We start from the raw sequence: 18610 nt of genomic DNA, 5'->3' as shown, positions 1-18610 counted from the left end.
AAAGAACAGAGCTGGGGAACAAGGGGACTTAAGGTTTTTGTCATGGGTTTGAGGTGGAGGGTGTTCGTATAGGTGGACACCGTCAACAGGCAATTGGAAATGAGGGATGCGAGGGCCTGCGTTGTCCCATAGGGAGAGCAGAGATGAAGACACAGGGTTTGGACCCACTGGCCTGGAGGACTGCGGCATGGATGGAGTCACTAAGAACGGTGTATTAGTGCCCTTCTAGTTGCTATGACAAAACACCTTACAAAAGCAATTTAAGGAAGGCAGGGTTCCTCTTGGCTCTCAGTTTGAGGGCCCAGTCCGTCGCCACAGCAGGAGCGTGGTGAGGCAGTTAACTGTGTTACATCTGCAGTCAGGAAGCAGAGGTGGGTGCTGATGCTCAGCTTGTCTCTACTTTTTTTTTCAGTCCAGGCCCCCAACCCATGGAAGAATAACATGCACACCTAGGCAGGGTCTTCTCTCCTCAGCTAACCCCATCTAGAAACTTCCTCACAGGCATACCCAGGGTCTTGTCTCTTAAGTGAATCTAGGTCATGCCAAGTTGACAATGAATATTAACGATCAGATGATGTCAGTGTAGAAGGTGTCTTACTTAGGGTTTCTACTGCTGCGACAAAACACCAGGACCAAAAGGCAAGTTGGGGAGGAAAGGGTTGATTTGGCTCACACTTCAGCATTGCTGTTCATGACTGAAGGAAGTCAGGACAGGAACTCAGACAGGGCAGGATCCCAGAGGCAGGAGCTGATGCAGAGCCCATAGAAGGGTGCTGCTTACTGGCTTGCTCCTCATGGTTTGCTTAGCCTGCTTTCTTATAGAACCCAGGACCACGAGCCCAGGGATGGCAGCACCCACCATGGGCTGGACCCTCCTGCATTGATCACTAATTGAGAAAATGCCTGACAGCTGGATCTCCTGGAGGCATTTCCTCAGCTGAGGCTCCTTCCTCTGATGACTCTAGCTTGTGTCATATTGACACATATAACCAGCGAGCACAGAAGGTATGGGTCCCAAGGACAGCCTTAGGGGCCTAGAAAATAACAAGGACAACAGTTAGCAGAGACTGTGCTGCCGTCTAGGAAAGAGACCCGTCCTGGTGTTAGATGCTGCAGAGACACAGATAACAAAGACCAGAAGTTTTAACCTGAGAAACCTCTGACCACACTCAAAAGAACATGTTCCAGCAGAGAATTAGTAGTGTTCTAGTGGGTGGACAGGAATACCTTGTCATAGCAGAAGCAAGGACCTCAAGCCAGAAACCAGCTTGACAAAAATCAACACGGCACTAACTGTTCCTTTTCTACTGCTGCTATAGCAAATAGCACTAAGTCACAACTTAGTGACTTCAAAAAAATCAAATTTGGGCTCTGTAGAAGGCCACCACAAGTCTCAGCAATCAAGGTGTCCACAATATTTTAAAACGATGGCTAATAGATCTGATAGCTGTATTGTAAGACAGAGCCTCTGGCTGCAACCTAAAGTCTACAGGAAATACAGAGGTCAAAGGAACACAAGAAGTTCCCAAGGGTGTGATGAACAAAGCCAGAAATAGAAAGCTGCACTAACCCGGCGGTTCCCAGCACTCGGGAGGCAGAGGCAGGTGAATCTCTCTGAGTTCAAGGCCAACCTGGGCTACAGAGCCAGTTCCAGGAAAGGCGCAAAGCTACACAGAGAAACCCTGTCTGGAAAAAAACAAAACAACAACAACAAAAAGCTGCACTAATGACTCACTTCTCCAAACACTATCAGAACAAAAATGAAGGCAAACCACCGTTGGGAGTGTTAGGAATACATCAACCAGTTTGCAATGTATGGATTTGGTTTAGAATCTTAATTCAAACAAACTTAAAAATGCATAAGGCAATTAGGGAAATGGAAGCAGTGGCTGAATGCTTGATGATATTAAGAATGGGTTGATTGCCTTGGGCGTTACAATGAGATAGTGACAGATTAAGCCACATGGTGTCTGGGATTTGTATTAGAGTCACCTAGGGACAAGGCCAGGGTTTGGTGGGACAAGAGAAGAACTGGATTGACCAAACTATAGTGTGGCAGCAGCCAGGTGATGGAGGCTTAGATACTCTTTACTCCCTTCGGCTTCTTCAGATGTTTTCAATTTTCTATAATCAAAAGAAATATCATAAAAGGTGATTTAGGCAGTTTGCATACTCTTTTATATGTTGTTGTTGTTTTCAAATAAGGTTTCATGTTTCCCAGGCTGGCCACGAACTTCCGATGTAGCTGAGGATAGTCTTGAAATGGATCCTTTGCCTCCCCTCCCCAGTGCTTGGATTACAAGTGTACAAGTTCATCCTTCCTTCCTTCTTCCTTTCTGTCTTTTCTGAACAATTTGGTAAAATATGGAGAAAAGAAGGCTAAAATTATGTGTCATTAAAATAAGTTTTAATTATCCACCACATTAACAAGAAATGCAAATAAATGTAGAAAAGGAAGGAAATATTGTCAATGTATTTTCTTTTTTGAATGTTTTTCATAGCAACAATAACAATTACAAACACTTAGCACACTCGTAGCACATGATGGATGAGCATTTTTCTAAACACTTTAAAATATTACTCAACCAACCGGTAAGTAAAACTCCGCACATTCCTAATCAGATGCTATTCTGCCTCACAAAAGAAGAGATTAGTTACTCCTCATGTTGTTGCAAACAAAATATCCCACAAGAGCAACTCCAGGAAAGGATTACTCTAATTCACTGCTCCGAAGGTGCGGCCAAGCATCCCTACAGAGCAGAAACGGTGGCGGGAGTGGGAAGTGGCTGGTCACATTGTGTCCAAAACAGGAAGCATAGAACATGGATCCTGACTTCCTCTTTCTCATCAGGCCAGGACTGTTGCCCGTGAGATGGACCCCTACCCTTAGAGGAGTCTTCCACATCAATGAACCTAGTTTAGAAAATCCTCACGAACATGCCCAAAGGCTTATGTCCTTGCTAATGCTGGGTTCGGCCAAATTGACAATATCAACCATCAGAGAAGGAACTCTGAAACCCGGGCACAACACTGGTGAACCTAGAAAACGTTATTCTAAATGAAATAAGCCAGGCACAGAGACAACTTTTGTGTGGTGATTCCACTTACACTCGGTACATAAGAGCCGTCAAGTTCACGGAATGAGAAAGTAGAACAGAGGTTGCCCCAGGCAAGCAGGAGGAGAGGACAGGAGGATCACTGTCGGGAAAGATGAAAGCCAGTTGGAAACGGTCATCAGTAACAGACTATTGCATGGATGTCCACGATATTACTGAGCTGCGCACTTAACAAGAGATTAAAATACTAAGTTTTTCACATATATTTTTATCACATATGCACAAAAAACCTCATTCAAATGTTTTAGTTGTCTTTTAGGATAGATTAAACTGCTAATAGATTGTGTTTGACCTAAAAATATACCTGACTAGAGAGGGGCCATGATTTTGTCTGGACTGCCTGCAGCTCCAACACATAGTCTATAAAACACTGTATAGTATTACTTGTGTTCATAATTTCCCAAGTAGTTTCCTTCTAATACATGTTGTCATTACCTGTGGTGGGTACATGATATATCAGTGAAGGGGCATATCGCTATTTACTGACCACCTCACTGTTGTCTTGTTTTGTTAGAGATTCCCTGTAGTATAAAAAAAACTACTGCAAACTTATTTTTCCATGCATCTTGGATGGTTTAAAAATTCACATTAGCTTTTACAGAAAGATCCAAATTTCATGGAGTGGACGAGTCTGGAAAATGGAGGGAGAACGAGACTGGCTGCGGGTTGCAAGGAAGTCTGGAATGAGATGCAGGGAGGCGGGGAGAGGTCATCAGCATATAGCTGGGGTGCTTCCTGGGAAAGGAGATGGCACCTTCCTAGAGAAGCGAGAAGGCCAAAAGCGTTGGGGAGAATGGGCAGACTGTGGAGTTTGAGTTGGGGACAGGGACTGAGAGACCGGGTGGTGTCCACGGTCACAGAGAGGTAACCAATGAGAGTCATGGGAATGTCAACGGTGTGGAATTCTGGGAATCAAGCAGCAAGTGGAGGGAGTGTAAGCCTGGAGGGCAGCGGTGGGGACACATTTGATGTCGCAGTGTGCACTGGAAGCCACCAGTTAGCAGGCACCTGGGACCTGCGTCCCTCAACGTCCTGGAAGAGGACTAGGGAAAGTGGGTCAAAAGGATGACCATAGGCTGGGGACAAGCCTGGCGGGCTCCGGGGGAAGCAACATCCCGCTTCCGCTCCCCTCCCTAGAGCTGCGCAGTCGATACCTAATCAATGTCGAGGTCATCCTGATGGCCTTGCCATGGATTAAAACAGTGATAAATGTCACCTCCACTGTCACCACCACCCACCCTGAGGAACAATCCTTGCCAGTGCACCGTGTGCCAAGTAGTATTTTAAATGCTCTTGGGTTCTTCTGACATAATTTTCCCAGCAGCTCTCATGGACCTTGTCCTTGTTGGCTGGTGAGCAGATGAAAGGCTCAAGGGTGCACTGTCCCGAGGTTACACCCAGAGGTCACACCTCTGTGCCCTGGCCACACTACTCCTTCAGAAATCTGTGCCCCAGGGCAGCACGCCAACTCCTAGCCCCAACCCACCTTGGGCAGCTTATTTCAACCTGAGCAACACACCCCACCTCCTTGGTTGGTTTTTTTTTTAAGATTTATTTATTTATTATGTATACAGCATGTATGACTGCAGGCCAGAAGAGGGCAGCAGATCTCATTACAGATGGTTGTGAGCAACCCGAAATTGAACTCAGGACCTCTGGAAGAACAGTCAGTGCTCTTAACCTCTGAGCCATCTCTCCAGCCCCCCTCCTTGGGGGTTTTATTCCTCTATCATTACACAAGAAAGCTGAGCTGTGTAGCCTTCAATTTCCTCTCTAGGCTTAGGAAAGGATCTGAAAGTGAGAAACTAGAATCCAGTGGGGATAGAAAACAAAGTCTGAGAGCTGACCAGGAAAGGGGGAGGTGGGTGTTAGGAGGAATTGCGAGCTAAGATGGGGAGCAAAGAAACTCTTTTTTTGTTTTGTTTTGCGAGACAGGGTTTTTCTGCGTAGCTTTGCTCCTTTCCTGGAGCTCACTTGGTAGCCCAGGCTGGCCTCAAACTCACAGAGATCTGAGATCTGCCTGGCTCTGCCTCCCGAGGCTGGGATTAAGGCATGCGCCACCACCGCCGGCCAAAGAAACTCTCTCTCTCTTTTTTTTTTTTTTTTAAGATTTATTTATTTCATATACAGAAGAGTGTGCCGGCTCTCATTACAGATGGTTGTGAGCACCATGTGGGTGCTGGGAATTGAACTCAGGACCTCTGGAAGAGCAGTCGGTCCTCCTAACCTCTGAGCCATCACCTCAGCCCCAAAGAAACTCTTTGATGTCTTGGATTCTCCCTTTGGAGAAGGCCCAGGCTGAGCCACCTGCTGCACTATACTCTGTGTCCAGCAGGTGGCAATGTCCTCTTTAATGCCACAGGCCATCTTCAGCCTCCCAGTTAGACACGCACCAATTTATTTCTTTGGAGTTAATTTTCAAATTACTATTTTGGTAACTTTGTATTTAACAATTGAAAGAGTTACATACATAATAAGTGTTTTCCAAAGCAGTTTCATAGGTTTGTAATCCCACCAGCCACTAGAAACACATAGGTTCTCATCTCTCCACATCCTCAACACTAAACGTCTTTCCATACTTTCCTTCCCCTAACTCCTCCCAGATCTTGCCCACCTTCCCACTCCACACTTTACTTCCCAGTCTTAGAAAACAAACAGTAAGAAAAGCAAACAAAGCCGGGCGGTGGTGGTGCACGCCTTTAATCCCAGCCTTGGGGAGGCAGAGCCAGGCGGATCTCTGTGAGTTCGAGGCCAGCGTGGCTACCAAGTGAGTTCCAGGAAAAGGCACAAAGCTACACAGAGAAACCCTGTCTCGAAAAACCAAAAAAAGAAAAAGAAAGAAAGAAAAAGAAAAAGCAAGCAAACAGAATTGAAAAAGAAAAAATAACAGAGAAAGCGCAAGGAACACATACACATACACCCAAATATCATAAAAACATAAAATTGGAAGTCATAATATACAAGCAAAAGATCAGTAAGGCCAAAAAAAAAAAAAAAAAAAAAAAAAAAAAAAAGTCCAAACAAAGCAATCTGAGACAAAAAGTCTCCTAAATCTCCACTGAGTTCCTTCAGTGTTGACCATCTCCTGTTGGCTGTGGAGCCTACCCACCCTTAAGTGTGGTTAATATGCCCATGAGACTCCACGGGAGAAAATGAATTTTCCCTTTGCAAGTGAATGCCAGCTAGAGACAGCTTCTTGCAAGGGATGCAGCTTCCGACCACTTTTCCCTCTCACTGCTGGGACCCCGGATGGCTTGAACCTGTGCAGGAAGGTGCACACTGTGAGTTCATAAGTTCCAGTCTGTAGTGTCCGGAAGATGCTGTTTGCCTGAGTCTTCCATCCCTCCCGCTCTTAGAATCTTTTTACCTCTCTTCTGTACAATTTCCTGATCCCTGAGAGGAGGGTTTTTAAATTATTTTGATTATATTTTGATTCACAATGAATATTTTAATGTTAAGTTTCCCTTTTATTGAAAATAGATTTTTTTTTCTCATATAATGTATCCTGATTTACAATTTCCTCTCCCATCCAGATTCACCTCCTCTCTGTCTCTCAGTAAAAAACAAACAGGTTTCTGTGGGGTAATAATGAATGTAATAAGACCAAATAAAAACGAACGTCAGAACAGAAGAAACCAACAAGAAAAAGAGTCCAAGAAAATACACAAGAAACAGATATAGATGCAGTGACCCACTCATTCTTACACTCATAAGTCCCATTAAAAAATTAACTAGAAGCCACAATACATACACAAAGCACCTGTAGTGTAAAAAAACAGAAAAGAAAACACATGAAAAAATAAGATTAAAAAAGCTCCGACATGACCTTATGAGACAAGGAACCTCCAAAGACATTATTGTTTTCTGTTGGCCATCTGCTGCGCATGCAGCCTGCCCTTAAGAGTCTCATTTCCCCAATGAGACTCCCTTGGAGGAAACTAACTTTTCATTTACAAGTGGTTATCAGTTAGAGATAGCTTCTGAGTTAGGGATGTGGGCATGTATCCACTTCTCCTTTCAGCTCTAGGACTTTGTCTGGTGTAGACCCATGCCAACCCTGGGAATGCTGCCTCGGTGCCTGTGAGTTCATAGGGGCATTGGTCCTGGTGATTTAAAGAGCCTTCTTCCTCCATCCGCTCTGGCTCTTACCCGTTTTCTGCCTCCTCTTCGACAGGGTTCCCTGAGCCCTGATGGGAGAGAGTTGGTGGAGACACCCTGTTTAGAGTTGACACACTCCGCTTTAGGAACTCCCAGGAAGGCCGTAGCTGCCCACTTTGTGCTGACAGATGCTAAGTCAGGTGGCGCCTGGGCCTGTGGCATTCTGCCCTCCCTGGCTCCAGTCAGTTGCCTCCCCCTGTCCTCACTCTGTCCCCCGTGGAGCTGCCAAGTCCCCGTGACTGGGAGAGATGCAGAAAGGACAACTGAGGAAATGGAGCCGCTCTTTGCTTCCTACCCAAGTTCAAGCAGAAACGTCTTCATCTTTTCGTGTGTTGACTAGTACATGGGATTCAGTTTTAGTTTAGTGGCTTGGCCCTGGAGAATGAATTGCCCAGGAGGAAAGCTGATGCGGAGGCCGCCCACACTAGTCTGGCTGGACCAGTCACTACAACACAGGAGTTTCCACGCACTCCTTGGTAAACAGGCTCCTTGGTGCCTCGGACTGGCCCAGCTGCCATGACCCTCTGGAACTCTCTACCGTTCCCACAAATGCAACAGGAAGTAATTCCTGACCCAGCAGAAGCTGTTGGTTCCAGGTAGTTCCAGTTGTTTGGGGCTGCACCCAGACAAGCGTATTGTCACTAATTCAATAACGCACCCATGTAAAACTGGCCAGGAAGTGTGAGGCTGAACAGATTTGATCTGGGGCCAGACAGAGGCAGAGCCATTCCGCAGAGTTGTTTTTTGTTTTTGTTTTTTGAGCTGAGGATCAAACCCAGGGCCTTGCGCTTGCTAGGCAAGCGCTCTACCACTGAGCTAAATCCCCAACCCCCAGAGTATGTTTTAATACGCGGTGTGGGGGGTGGCGTTAGAGTATCCGTTGTGCTATGCTTTCAACATGAACTCCATAATAATGCAATGAAAAAGTGAGTCAAGATCACAGGCCAGAGAAATCCACACAAAATCAACGCTACGCTGGCTTAAAACCTAACACAAGTTCTGCTTACAACAAAGGAAAAGAAACACACACACACACAACACACACACACACACAACACACACACACTAATTGTTTCAGAAAGTAGATTTTTGTCAAGGAAGTAATTTTTAAATTCCGGGAAAAGAAAAATAAAAGCAAGGCGTGGATACAAATGGAAAATGGGCATCTGCTTAAGACACTCAGAACGAGATCAGCACCATCTTTAGGTGAGAGATGCGTGTGCTTCACAGCATCTAAGTAACTAAGAAGGGGATGTGGGAGCTCCGATGTTCCTAGGGACCCGGTTGACTGGGCCTCATTCTCATAGTGCCCCCCATGACCAGGCCTCACTCCTACAGTGACTCCCCAGTGACCAGGCCTCACTCCTACAGTGACTCCCCAGTGGCCAGTCCTCACTCCCACAGGTTTTCCCCACTGACTAGGCTTCACTCTCACAGTGACCCCACTAGCTGGGCTCCCTACCAAAGGGATCCCTTGGCTGGGTCACTTGCCCTCACTTAGCACCAAAGAATGGAACGGAAAAAAACAAAGTAGCTGGTGCTTGAGGTCCAGAGTCCCCACGTGGTGGCGCTGGTGCCGAAACGCCGCTCTCCTTGACACCAACGCTATCTTGCCACCGGACAAGGCTGTCTATCAATTAAGATAATGCCGCTAAATATGAGCGTCCAAGCGATAAAGAGCTATATAAAAAATGCTGATTATTAAGAACAGTGTGCTAGCCGGGCGGTGGTGGCGCACGCCTTTAATCCCAGCACTCGGGAGCAGAGGCAGGTGGATCTACAGACGAGGCCAGCCTGGGCTACAGAGCGAGATCCAAGAAAGGCGCAAAGCTACACAGAGAAACCCTGTCTCGAAAAACCTAAAAAACAAAACAAAACAACAACAACCACCAAAAAAAAAAAAAAAAAAAAAAAAAAACGGCGTGCTCCCTGCAGCTCCCACATGCCTGGTGTTCTCCCTCCCTTAAGTTCCTACCCTCACAGATTTAGATGCTGGAGAGAAGATACTAGCCTGGTTTGTCTGCATCACAGCAGCAAATGTAGAGTGAGGACCTGTCTGTGCTCAACTAACGCCTCCGTGCCAGATGGAAAAGGAAATCGACGTACTTAATGCATAGAGACAGGAGGCTGAAGATGGTGAACACGGCAGTCTACCAAGCTCAGGCTTCTTCAGCCTGTTGCATACCTGATTCCCAGTGTCGCCCCTTTAACTGGCCCCTCCCTGCACCCCAGCAAAGCAGAGATGGTAGGAGAAACTCCTTTGGTAGCACATCAGGTGGCAGAATTTAATCCCCTGGGGAAAATGCTGGAACTGGATGAGGCCAGCTGTAGGGCGATGCTGAATTACCTCACTCCGATTTCTCTAACAAGTCAGTTGTTAGCCGGCATAATAAGAAATAGGTGGCGTATTAGGGCTCTTTTCCAGACAGTGGGTGCACTCCTTCCTTGCTCAGGACCAATATTCACGAATTCCTGGCTTCAGGACACTATTATAAGCAGGTATATGTATGTATGTGTATATATTTAATGCTCTATTTCCATTAAAAAAAATATGGTTCAGGAGACAAAGACAGGCAAGATCTCTGAGTTGCAGTACCAACAGGAATAACACAAAGAAACCGAAGGAGGGGGTAGGCGGGGAATGGTAACATGCTTTTACTTCTAGCATTTGGAGTTCAAGCCAGCCTACCCTACCTAGTCTCAGGACAACCAGAACGCTTGGTAACAGATAAGGTTCTGAAAAGAACAAAACCCGGACAAAAACAAACAGGTGGAGAATTGATACAACCTTTTTTTAAGACAGGGTCAGGAAACCCCCGAGGGGGTGCACCGTTCCTGGAGGTACTGCAATACCAGGTCGATGCGTGGAGTGGACGGAGCAAGCCCCTATTCCAACTCCTAGCTCCAAAAATCCATTTAATATATTGTCCTCGGATAGAGGACGTATCAGATATTAAACTGATAAGAACAGATACTACACTTGATCTTAGCCAAAAGGCCGAGAAGCGATACTGAGCGCAGTGCCCGTACCGAAGCCGTCCTCTCATCGTCCCTCTTGAACTCGTGGTGAGCTTCGAACGTGGCTCTGTCTCCTTCCGTGCCCCACCTCTTTCGTGATCACCACTGGACTCTGCTACAAAGTTCTTATGCCCCTCATGTTTCACAAGAAGCTTCGCAAGCGTGAGAGACCCTCGCATTTCTCCCCAAGAGAAGCATGGTCTCCGAGAGATTTGCATGCTCCGCCCTGCCGCGGAGGGGCGTGGCCACCGCGGGCCGACTCCACCCCGGAGCTGTCCAAGGATCCCTGCGTGAGAGGCTGGAGACTTCCTCTTAAGTTGCAAGTGAAGATTGGGGCAAAGGATGACTAGATGGGCTGCAAAGCACTTTAAGGGGGGGAGCTCTTGGAGGCCGGCGGTCCGCTCTTTGTCGAAGACAACATGATGACGTACAACACACACAAGAAAAGCCCAGACTTTAGTATACTTAGTTAATTAAGTAGCTAATTAGTTTATAAACAAGATTTCACAACATAGTCCTGCCTGGCTTCAAATTTGTGATTCTTCTGCCTCGGTCTCCCAGGTCCTGGGATTGTAGGTATGGCATCTAAAAGTTGGAGAAGCACATTTCCCGTGGTGTGGCTTGGATTCTTCCTTCCTTCCTTCCTTCCTTCCTTCCTTCCTTCCTTCCTTCCTTCCTTCCTTCCTTCCTTCCTTCCTTCCTTCCTTCTTTATTTCTTTCCCCTTTTTCTGAGGCAAGGTGTTCTGGATCTCAATATATAGTCCATGTTATGGGGTAGTCACCAGATAAGACTGCTCAGACAAGGGTTTAAGCCAATAGAAAGTCTGTGTTAAGCTGGCCAGCAGCTACACTGCCTGTTTGGGATCCCCGTGTACCCCTGAACCTTTCTCAGGGTGAGCTTTTAAGAACAAAAACCATATCCTGGGTTGACATACTTCAACTAACAAGAACAGTTAGCCAGAAGGAGAACTCCAGAAGCCAAAAAGCAAGGTTGGTACATTTAGAGACTGCCAGAACTATGGACTTTCATGGTTTAGGCTTTGTTTTAGTTTAGGCAGGTGGTGCTGTCTACATGCTGAGTTTTACAGCCTGAATGCTACAGTCATCATGGAGTCAATTGTGCTAAGGTCTGGAAGTCTACTAGGGTCTAGTGCCCTGTTACAGTCCATACTAGCTTTGAACTTGAAATCCTCCTGCCTCAGCGTCCTGAGTGCTGGAATTACAAGTTTGGGCCACCATTTTTTGTTTGTTTTTTTTCCAAAGTTTCTCTGTTAGCCTTGGTTATCCTGGAACTCAGAGACCCACCTGCCTCCAAGTAATGAGATTAAAGAAGTGCGCCACCATGCCCAGCTCTGGATTTATTTGTTTGTTTGTTTGTTTATTTATTTATTTTAGAGCTGAGGACCGAACCCAGGGCCTTGCACTTGCTAGGCAAGTGCTCTACCACTGAGCTAAATCCCCAGCCCCTATTTATTTATTTTTCTGAGCCAAATTTGAAGCAAGCTTTATTAAATACTGGCCAAGACCATGGACACTGGCTAGGTCCATATCCGGGACTCCCAGAGTATGCTGTGAATTTCATTAGTCAGAGGCTTATAAAGGCAAAACCTCCAAGGCTTCGTACTTCCCACATTCATCCAATCGGGGCAACCATACATCCTGACATACTTCTTTCCTCTCACCTACTGTGATCAAGTACATCTTGCGCAGTTGGGGCAGCCAAGCTTTTTTTTTTTTAATTAATTAATTTATTTTTTCTATTATCAGCTTGATATAGTATAAATTCTTACCCTAATAGTGAAATGTTTCACTGAGGCTTGCCCAGTAATTGAGTAAAACCAAAACTTTATATGCCACAGTCATCCTAGGGTCCCCCCTGCTATGTAGCCTCCCTGGTTCTGTGGGTTGCAGTCTGATTATCCTTTGTTTTATATCTAGTATCCACTTATGAGTGAGTACATACCATGTTTGTCCTTCTGAGTCTGGGTTACCTCACTCAGGATGATATTTTCTAGTTCCATCCATTTGCCTGCAAATTTCATGCTGTCATTATTTTTCTCTGCTGAGTAGTACTCCATTGTGTATGTGTATCACATTTTCTTAATTCATTCTTTGGTTGACGGGCATCTAGGTTGTTTCCAGGTTCTGGCTATTACAAATAGTGCTGCTATAAACATAGTTGAACATATATCTTTGAGGTATGATTGAGCATTCCTTGGGTATATGCCCAAGAGTGGTATGGCTGGGTCTTGAGGTAGATCAATTCCCAATTTTCTGAGAAACTACTATACTGATTTCCACAGTGGTTGTACAAGCTTGCATTCCCACCAACAGTGGAGGAGTGTTCCCTTTGCTCCACATCCTCTCCAACATTGACTGTCATTAGTGTTTTTGATCATGGCCATTCTGACAGGTGTAAGGTGGTATCTCAGAGTCGTTTTGATTTGCATTTCTCTGATGATTAAGGATGTTGAGCATTTCTTTAAATATTTTTCAGCCATTTGTGATTCTTCTTTTGAGAATTCTCTGTTTAGCTCTTTAGCCCATTTTTCAGTTGGATTGTTCAGTATTTTGATGTCTAGTTTCTTGAGTTCTTTATATACTTTGGAGATCAGTCCTCTGTCAGATGTGGGGTTGGTGAAGATCTTTTCCCATTCTATAGACTGTCTTTTTGTCTTATTGACCATGTCTTTCACCCTGCAAAAGCTTCTCAGTTTCGAGAGATCCCATTTATTAATTGTTGTGCTCAGTGTCTGTGCTACTGGTGTTATATTTAGGAAGTGGTCTCCTGTGTCAACGCCTTCAAGAGTACTTCCTATTTTCTCTTCTATCAAGTTCAGTGTAACTGGATTTATGTTGAGGTCTTTGATCCACTTGGACTTGAGTTTTGTGCATGGTGACAGATATGGATCTATTTGTAATCTTTTACATATTGACATCCAGTTATGCCAGCACCATTTGTTGAAGATACTTTCTTTTTTCCATTGTATAGTTTTGGCTTCTTTGTTAAAAATCAGGTGTTCATATGTGCATGGATTAATGTCAGGGTCTTCAATTTGATTCCATTGGTTTGTATGTCGTTTTTATACCAGTACCAAGCTGTTTTTATTACTATCGCTCTATAGTAGAGCTTGAGGTCAGGCATGGTGATGCCTCCAGAGGTTGCTTTATTATATAGGATTCTTTTAGCTATCCTGGGTCTTTTGTTTTTCCATATGAAGTTGAGTATTGTTCTTTCCAAGTCTGTGAAGAATTATCTTGGGATTTTGATGGGGATTGCATTGAATCTGTAGATTGTATAAGCAGGTTTTGATGTTTCAGTCGCTCCCTGTGGCATGGAGACAGAAAAGGCTTATGAGGAGATGGCGAATTCCCTCGGATTCTGGGTGCTCTTACTTTCCTTCTTCCACAGCCTAGTTTGCAGTTTTAAACTAATTTTTAAATAAATGGAGAACTTTCGAGTTTCCCACAGGCATTTTTACTCAGCTGTGTCACGAAACCTGGCACCTCAAGGGTCAGAAACAGTCTGGTAGGTAAACAGTGCCGATGATAACAGGCCACATGATGGCGACTCTCCTGCTCCTGAAAGCAGGATGGAACTGATATCAGGACACAGGTGCAGAACCTTAGGATATGACCTAGAAAGACCTTCACCACCTGGCAGAACCAACAGAATGTGAGCAATGAGAACAGGGACTCATGGATCTGGGTTAGAATGAGTGTATGGTCAGTACTTGCAGAATAAAGCAGAAAAAAAATGGAGAAATGGGGGCACCTCCTACTATCAAAATATCTGTGTCCCAGTGAGTCTGGAATACCCTGATCCAAGAGGCAGATATGAGCATGCTTCTTGTTTCATGGTCTATGGATAGGTAAAATGTGGTGGTATTGTGTTCCCCAAAATATTGTGCACCCTAATAAACTTATCTGGGGTCAGAGACAGAACAGCCACAATATTAAACATAGAGGATAGGCAGTGGTAGCACACGCCTTTAATCCTAGCATTCCAGAGGCAGAAATCCATGTGTTCAAGGATACAGCCAAGCATGGTGACTCACGCCTTTAATGCCAGAAAGCAAGCCTTTAATCCCAGGGAGTGATGGTAGAAAGCAGAAAGGTATATAAGGCATGAGGACCAGAAAGTAGAAGCTTTTAGCTTCAGGCTTTCGAGCAGCAGTTCAGCTGAGATTCATTCTGGATGAGGACTCAGAGGTTTCCAGTCTGAGGAAACAGGATCAGCTGAGGAACTGACAGGGTGAGGTGGCTGTGGTTTGTTCTGCTTCTCTGATCTTCCAGCATTCACTCCAATAACTGGCCTCAGGTTTGATTTTATTAATAAGACCTTCTAAGATTCCTGCTACAACAGAGTTTTCTTTTTGTTAAGTAAAAATAAAATCAACACGAAATGCTTTTGTGTTGGCTTTTATGCATGTTGGACAGCCAGCCCTTCCAATGTCACAGCCATCAGATCAACAGTGATTCAAAGCAGCTCACGAAGGGAATCAGTATGATTAGCCACGCAGAATGCTCAAGAGAACTTTGCTCTGTCCTTAGTTAACTATTGGAAGCAACAGAACAGAGAAGGCAGAGGAAGTTTGCCCCCTAAAGAGTGTTAAGCAGGACCAATGATTGCATCTTTAATATTACACATTTAAAGTAATTAATGTTTAAAGGGAAAAACACTTGATCCTTATTTTCATAATTCTACAATTTTCCGCCTTTGTTCTTTATTCTGGTCTTGGTCTATAACATCGCACTGCCACTGGGAACAGATTAGAGGCTTGGACAGTCTTGTGGCCCATTTCAGGGATATGAGCCATCTGCCTTCAGTTGGGCAGTCAGCCATGGTTGCACACAGAACTTGAGTTAGATCTAAGTCTGCTAAATCAGGATTGCCCTGAGGTGTGTGAGGAGACCACGGTTTGGGATAGTCAATGGCACTGAACACTCCGAGACTGTTAATAAAGTTAACCTTGAATGAGGGGGCGGAGTCAGAAACTAGCTGACTGGAATTAACCATAAAGAAGCCAGGAATAAGGATAGGGAAGAGGACAGGAAGGAGAAGGGACAGACTTGGCATTTGCGTGCTCTTTTTGATCTGGAAAGCATGGAGAGGGGTCAGCTGGTTGTTCTTCCATCGCTTTCTTGATCTATCAGGTTTTACCCTGATATTGGACTCCCACGTTTTTATTAATAATAGAGCATTTTAGATAAACAATTCAACCAAGAAGGATAGCCCACTTTTCAGGGCCTCTCTATGATCATAGATAAATGACTAAAACAAGGGTGGATTCTTATGCTATTAGATTTAAGGCCCTAGTATCATTTCCAGTCTCCAGGAGACCTTTAAGAATGAGCCATTACATGGAGAGCACTTGCCAGGCTCCGGGGAAAAGGCTCTTACCAAAGAGAAGATTGCGGTATTTAATGGACACACTATGCATATTCTGAAGGGTTTGGTGTGAGGCAGAAGCATACTGGATGTGCTCATGTGCGTATATTACAGTGTAGAATGGTTACCACTGCTGGCTTTTCATCTGCAGAAGCTGAGTGAGGGGCCTATACAGTCACCATTGGAAATGGCTGGGTCCTGTGACAGTGAGAAAATAAGGCACTAGGGGGTTTGGATGTTATTGACAGTGACAGGTGAGATCTGTCAAAGCCTGGGTGGATAAAGGGAGCTTTAAACATGGTCAGATAAGTCAGGCGGTGGCTGACACACTCAGGAGAGGTGTTGTCCCATCCCGTGAAGGATGAGAGTGTCCTGTTGCTGCCTAGCACGCAGCAACTCAGCCTTGCTCTTCTGCACACACATGCGTGGTCTCTGAGCGCCACCATGATTGGGTTAAGACTTCACCATCGCGGCTTTCCCATGTCTAATTCTGGAACAATTTAGCATCTTCACGTTTGCCTTGATACGAGGTTTTTGCCCGTGTTCTGTAAACCCTACCAGAGACCACCTCATGAACAATCTTATAGCTTAAAAAAAAAAAAAGTCTTTACTGCCAGCAGGCAGCTGCATGGAGAACTTTCCCGAATCATCCAGGCCAGAGCCTCCCGGCCCTTTGTCTTTTATGCACAAAATCCACATCCTGGTTGGCAAACTTCAGTTAGCAAGAAGTGGAACTACAGAAGCCAAAAGGCAAGGTCGGCACATTTAAGGACTTCCTGGATCCTGGAACTATGGACTAGGTCTTTGATGGATTAGGTCTTTATTCCATTTCAGCAGGTGTTGGGGACCTATGTGCTGGGTTTTAAGGTCAAAATGGTACCTCCAACGTGGCATCTATGCTGTGCTAGAGTCTTGGAACCTGTTACAGTTCTGGCCTGGTAGGGGCTTGCTACCTCTCCTCCAGAGGGAACCTGGATCAAAGACACAAAGCTCTATGACCTTGGACTTTTGTGAGCCTTCATGTCCTTATAAGGAGGATGGTAATGGTATCTGCTTCCTGTGGCTCTCACAAGAACTGTGGAGCCATGGTGATCTATTTCCTTACTTTTGGGGTACTAGCTATTAAACCTGGACCACTAAGTTATATATCCAGCCCTATTTTTGTGTGTTTTTAAAAGACAACTAGGTAGACATGACCTTGAAAAACCCCTATTAGTCTTTTGTCTTTAGACCTGGAGGAGCTATGAGTTCAAGGAGTTCTTATTTATTTTGGAAGAAATAACTAGAAGAGAAAATTTTATTTTCTTTCCAAACAGGAAAATCTCCAGTATAATTACAAATAAAATTTCATATGCCACTGCATTCATTCACCCAACATAGGATAAGTTCTGTTTCTTTTATTTAACAGGAAGTATTTACACAACCTTTGTATGAAGCAGACATGGGACTCGTGCTTTGTGAATAGGGAAGCACTCCATCTTCTTAAGAGCCCATACCATGTAGAAAGTAAAGTCACTATTGGTCATACGAGAGCAGGATCCCCACTGAGGGGCGCTAGCATCAGAACCCAGGCACTTGTCACTGTGCCATTTCCGAGCAGCTGGCTGTAGTGACTGGTCTATTTCCCACTGTGTCGTGTCTTCTGCCTAGGACAGTGCCTGGTCTGCGCAGGCACTCAAATGTGGGTTGAGTTGGCTGCCTGTCATTGAAAACCTCTCAACAAACTGTAATACACAGGTTCTGTAAACAGACTGAGCATATCATTCATCACCCAAACCAGGGCACTATTAATCCTTTCAGCGGGAAAACAAGTTTAATCCAGGACATCTCGGGCGAAGCAGAGTGCACGGTGACCTGTGTTCTGACTGTCTTACAGGGAGGAGATGGAGTCAAGGCACAGGAGGTTCAATAACTTGGTCAAGATCACATACTGGTGAGTTGTGCCAGGAGGACTGGAAACCAGGTCACTCCACAGGCTCCAGTGGTGGCATGCTGCTTGGGGGGGGGGCGCGTGGGGGCGTAAAACCTGCAGCGCTGCACAGCTATTTATCCTCCTACCCCACACTACACCCACAATGCCCACCTCCCTTCTAAGACATGCACCAAAGAGAGCATCAGTGGACCTCATTTGTCCCCAGGTCATCTTTGAAGAAAGGTCTCCGCAGGGAATGGACACACTCACACACGGGGATGTGCTTGCTGAAGACATTCCGAAAATATCACAGCAATATTTACTAAATGTTAACTCAAAATATCTGGGTTATACACACACACACACACACACACACACACACACACACACACACACAGAGTTGGTTTTTCAAGGCACGGTCTCACTATGTAGACCAGACTGGCTTCAGATGCACAGCTCACAAAGATCCACCTGCCTCTGCCTCCCAAGGGCTGGGCTCAAAGGTGTGTGCCACCATGTACACATGTGCCTGGTGTATCTTTCTGTAATTGATTTCTAGTTAAATTCTTTTTATAGTCTGAGAACATTCTTTGCCATATTTCTATTCTCCTTTTACATTTTATTAAATTTATTGATTTATTTGGGTGCCCACAGATGTGTGGGTGCTGTGTGTATGAAGGTCAGAAGACAACTTACAGGATTCTCTTCTCTATGCCCATCATCCAGGGTCCTGGGATTGAATTTAGGTTATCAGGCTTGGCAGCAAGCACCTTTACCTGATGAGCCATCTTGTAGCCCCCAAACCTCAGACTGCTTTTCTTTTTCTTTTCTTTTCTTTTTTTTTTTTGTTTTTTTGTTTTTTTTGAGACAGGGTTTCTCTGTGTAGTTTTGGTGCCTGCCCTGGATCTCTCTCTGTAGACCAGGCTGGCCTCGAACTCACAGAGATCCACCTGGCTCTGCCTCCTAAGTGCTGGGATTAAAGGTGTGCGCCACTGCCGCCTGGCTCAGACTGCT

At 45.2% G+C, this 18610-nt stretch overlaps 1 protein-coding gene and 1 non-coding gene across 6 annotated transcripts in view; both read right to left on the bottom strand.

Annotated features, from left to right (window-relative positions):
• Positions 1 to 18610, bottom strand: part of LOC119086172 (MAGUK p55 subfamily member 6-like) — a 563311-nt gene that overhangs the window by 35367 nt on the left and 509334 nt on the right. The gene's annotated exons all lie outside the window — the stretch shown is intronic.
• LOC114709024 lies at positions 10094 to 10284 on the bottom strand. The gene has a single exon (XR_003736877.1). It is a non-coding gene; the product is annotated as a U2 spliceosomal RNA (small nuclear RNA).

This window comes from Peromyscus leucopus, chromosome 3 (genome assembly GCF_004664715.2).
Source record: "Peromyscus leucopus breed LL Stock chromosome 3, UCI_PerLeu_2.1, whole genome shotgun sequence".
Lineage (NCBI taxonomy): Eukaryota > Metazoa > Chordata > Mammalia > Rodentia > Cricetidae > Peromyscus > Peromyscus leucopus.
The sequence above is the reverse complement of the archived record's forward strand: the minus strand, read 5'-3'. Positions and strand labels throughout refer to the sequence as shown.